The sequence below is a fragment of the Sinocyclocheilus anshuiensis genome, unplaced genomic scaffold (assembly GCF_001515605.1).
Source record: "Sinocyclocheilus anshuiensis isolate Anshui unplaced genomic scaffold, SAMN03320099.WGS_v1.1 scaffold1854, whole genome shotgun sequence".
Taxonomy (NCBI): Eukaryota; Metazoa; Chordata; class Actinopteri; order Cypriniformes; family Cyprinidae; genus Sinocyclocheilus; species Sinocyclocheilus anshuiensis.
Genome location: NW_015546040.1, coordinates 119,407 through 124,069, shown reverse-complemented (window position 1 = coordinate 124,069; position 4,663 = coordinate 119,407).

The window sequence follows — 4,663 nt, the reverse complement described above, 5'->3', positions numbered from 1 at the left end:
TACAAAAACGGCTTGATCTGAAAAGAGCTGTTTTTGACAGGGTAAAAAAGGTGTTTTTTACACTACCGTTGAAAATTTTTAACCAAACTATGTTAAAGACTTTTCATTAAGACCCCAAAGAATCATATCAACTTGTGGAAAATGTGCATCATATGACCACTTTAAGCTTGGCAGTTTAAAGCTCTGGCAACCCGTAAACCACAAACCAGCGAGTCTGATGTCCTGTGCTTGTTCCTGTGTGAACCTGATGCACTTGTTTATATTCAGGGTGTTCTATGAATATCATCTCTTTGTTGGTTTTAATCTTCATCCAGGTGTCAGCCGCACATCTGAACCAATATGTGAGGTTTTGCTGCTTAGAAAACTTCCCACAAGGCAATACAAGGAGTTTATGAAGTCCTTTGAGTTCTGGATGTGATCATTTGTGAGGCCTATTAATGTAATCCTGTGACCTCTTGTGTTAATCACTAACGGGGCTAAAACGATCCTGATTTCAATGGAGAGTCATATGGGCCAGTGTTTCACAATGGTTTCGGTAGAGTGCTTTTCCATGACCCCGTGTGACATGTTACGTTTGTTGTGTCAACCTGCTATCTTTACTTTCACTGTCCATTTTGTGTTTAGACATTTGTGTGTTACTCTTTTGTGCGTTTCTGCTTTCCTCTGCTGTTTATAGGTAAGCAAAGACGTCTTCAGGGCAAAACTGTTCAAGGTTCAAGAGTGTAATAAAATAAATTATAGAATGTTGTAAGAAACATTTGTGTAAGCATTAAATAACATTCTATTCACGCCAAGAAATCTGGACACTTTAATGTTCCTAGAATATTAAAAAATAAACTTTCAAATAACATTATATTTTTAGTAGATTTTTTGTAACCCTTAAATAATGTTATAATCACACAAAAAAAAACTGGACATTTCAACATTTTAGAAACATTTCAAAACGTTTTTTATAACCTACAGCATTAGAAGAAATCCCTTTAATTAATTTATTTTAATTTTTTTGCAAATGCATTTTCTTTTCTCAGTTATTTTTATTGCTATTAATTGAAAAAACAAAACAAAACATCTTTATGCTTTTGTTTTTCTTCCGTTCTAAAGTCAATAACAATTTTGTATGAAAGAATTCTCTTTGATTAGAAAAAAATCTATATGAATATCTGTTAAAATGTAATTTATTTCCGTGATCAAAGCTGTATTTTCAGCATCATTACTCCAGTCTTCAGTGTCACATGATCTTCAGAAATCATTCTAATATGCTGATTTGCAGCTCAAGAAACATTTCTGATTATTATCAATGTTGAAAACAGTTGTGCTGCTAAATATTTTTGTGAAAACCATGATACATTTTATTTTTTCAGAATTATTTGATGAATGGAACGTTCAAAATAACAGCATTTATTTGAAATAGAAATATAAAAAAAAAATGTACTCTCACTTTTGATAAATTTAATGCATCCTTGATGAATAAAAGAATCAATTTCTTAAAAAAAAAAAAAAAACTTACTGACCCCAAACTTTTGGATGTTAGTTTATGGGCCATTGCTGGTTAAGGATTTTGGGGCTTATTTTTGGGCCAAAATACACAGTCACAAGACATTTTAATTGTTTTGCTTTAAAGGTATAATTATTGAAAAGATGTTTGTTTGCAGCAAGAGGCCAGATGTAATTTAACCTTACGCAGCATATCTTTCATGCGACCAGATAAAACAATGTGCTTTGTTTGACTCTTCTGGAGGCTTTTCTAATGAGAAGTTATTCACTCCACTTCTGTGTTTACACATGCAGCACACCGTCCCTCACAATTAGTGTCTATTTTTGCTATAGGCGGGCGTATAATAAGAGGATGAGGAGCGGATGAATGTAGGTGTCTTCCCAGGAAAAGACGAGTGGAAAATTCTGTTCAGGGACAAATGGGCAGACGGGGGCGGGGTGACGTCTGGAAACCTGAACCCTGGAGACACCAATCTCTGTGACTCTGTTAGGTAAACTACTCTCCCTCTCTTCTCCTCTCGATCGCTCTGGTTTGGGAACAATGGTCTCTCACATGCTGAGACTCGCACACACAATAATATCCCTTCTGTGAGCGAGCGGCTCGGCTGACTGATCCCGGTCTCCCGAGAGGACAGCATGTGCTGAGATTCCTCCAGGGCCTTGTAACACGACCATTTCCAGAGGAAAAACTCGCGGTCTGGGGGGGATGTGATTACAGGTGCCTTAGAAATAGATGTTTTAAAGGAAAAGTGCCCCCAAAAATCACAATTCTGTCACCAGTTGCACAAAAACCGTGTCAGCCGATGAACGTTCAGAGTGTGACGTCACGTGACCCAAACAAGTCAACACGAGGCTAAACGTGTTATAACGGATGCTGAACACTGCTCAAATAATCACTATGTAAACTGTCTGTTTTATAATATTAGTTATTTTTAAACTCAAGTAGTAGGTAATGTGAGGCTGTTTTTGGCACTGATGCTAGATTCATTTCTTATAAGTGATAACAACAACAACAACAACAACAACTATATTTTGTCCAGAATCACTGTTCATTTGTTAAGTGTGCAAGGTTAGTTCACCCAAATATGAAAATTATTATTTATAAAATTATGAATTGAAGAATGTTGGTAACCAAACAGTTGACGGTAGCCATCCATAGTAGCTGTGAACATATATATATACATACAGTGGGTAAAATAAGTATTGAACACATCACCATTTTTCTCAGTACAGAGCAGTGAAAAGAATAGACTTAAGAGTTGTCCAAGAGCCAAGGATCACTTGTGGAGAGCTTCAGAAAGACCTGGAATTAGCATTGTTTCAAAGAAAATAACAAGTAATGCACTCAGCCGCTGTGGCCTGTACGCACGCTCACCACGCAAGGCTCTATTGCTGAAGAAAAAGCATGTTGAAGTTCATTTAAAGCTCATTTAGACGAGCCTGTGAAATACTGGGAGAATATAGTCTGGTCAGATGAGACCAAAACTGAACTCTTTGGATGGCATAATACACACCATGTTTGGAGGTCAAAGGGCACTGCATCATGGTGTGGTACTGGCAAAATTCATATAATTGAAGGAAGGATGAATGGAAAAATGTACCGAGACATTCTTGATAAAAACCTGCTGCCATCTACCAGGATGATGAAGATGAAATGAGGACATTCCAGCGAGACAATGATCCCAAACACAGCCGAGGAAACTCGAGCCAATCACCTGACATGAATCCAATAGAAAACTATGGAAAGAACTAAAGATTAGAGTTCATAGAAGAGGCCCACAGAACCTTGAAGATTTGAAGACCGTTTGTGTGGAAGAATGGGCCAAAATCACACCTGAGCAATGCATGCCACTAGTTTCTCCAGACAGGAGGCGTCTTGAAGCTGTCATTACCAACAAAGACTTTTGTATGACGTATTAAATAAATTTCAGTAAGCATGTTCAATACTTTTCCCCTGGGTCATGCCATTTTATTACACAAAACTTAATTTCTGAACTTATTTGTTTTGCTTTCTTTATATGTATGGATTACTTGGATTGTTACCGACATCTGGTGAAAATCTAATGTCAACAGCACCTTTAGAAATACGTATATTTACTGAGAAAAATTGTGATGTTTTCAATACTTATTTTACCCACTGTATATATATATATATATATATAACCATGTGGTAATGTCAATATATAAAACATTTTGTCATTGAATTTCCAGGAAAAACTATTAAATTGTGACAAAAAAGTGTTACTGTCATAGATATTAGCCTACCATGTGATGATATTCAAGAATATTTTCCATTAATTTAGTGAAAATGTGTATAGCCTATATTGTATATGTATATTAACATTTCTATGCTAAATTGTGATATATATTTGGCAAATATATTTATTTCAACCATTCTGTTCACAATAATGACTATATTTTGGGCAGAAATGACTTAATTAATTAAATTAAATTAAATTAATTAAATTTTTTTAAATATATTTTTCAAGCTTTTGGAGACCAAGAATATTGCAAACAAGTTAGATTGACTACTGTTATAATACATTGATAGCACACACCTCAATTCACTTTCTGTGTCAAGATAGTCATATAGGTTTAGAATGGCTTGAGGGTATAAATTAATTTTCTTTTTCGACTATACACACACACACACACATATATATATATATACACACACACACTGCAAGGGTACTTTACATTTCTGTTTCAAATAAATGTTGATTTTTGACTTTCAATCCTGAAAAATGAAATGTATCATAGTTTTCACAGAAATATGAAGCAGCACACCTGTTTTTAACATTGATAATAATCAGAAAAATTTTGCTGACATACTAGAAGTGACAACTATCTAAAATTAGATTCTTGCTGCTTTCTGCAGTGTTCTTCACAGAGAGCCGTGCGAGATGGAGACACTGCCTTCTTTCACAGTTGTCATGTTTATTATTCTGTTGATCTGTTGCCTCTCTCTCTCTTTCTCTCTCTCTCTCCCAGCGTCTGCGGCTGACATTTCCCTTGTGCTCACAGCTGCGTGCCTGAGAGAGCGAGAGCTCGTAGAGACACTCCACAGTCCTTACTGCACAGTGAAGAGCAGCTCCCAAGAGCACACTTACAACACTGACATCCATACTGTGAAAATAAAGAAACTGCAGAAAGACTGCAAACTCACACA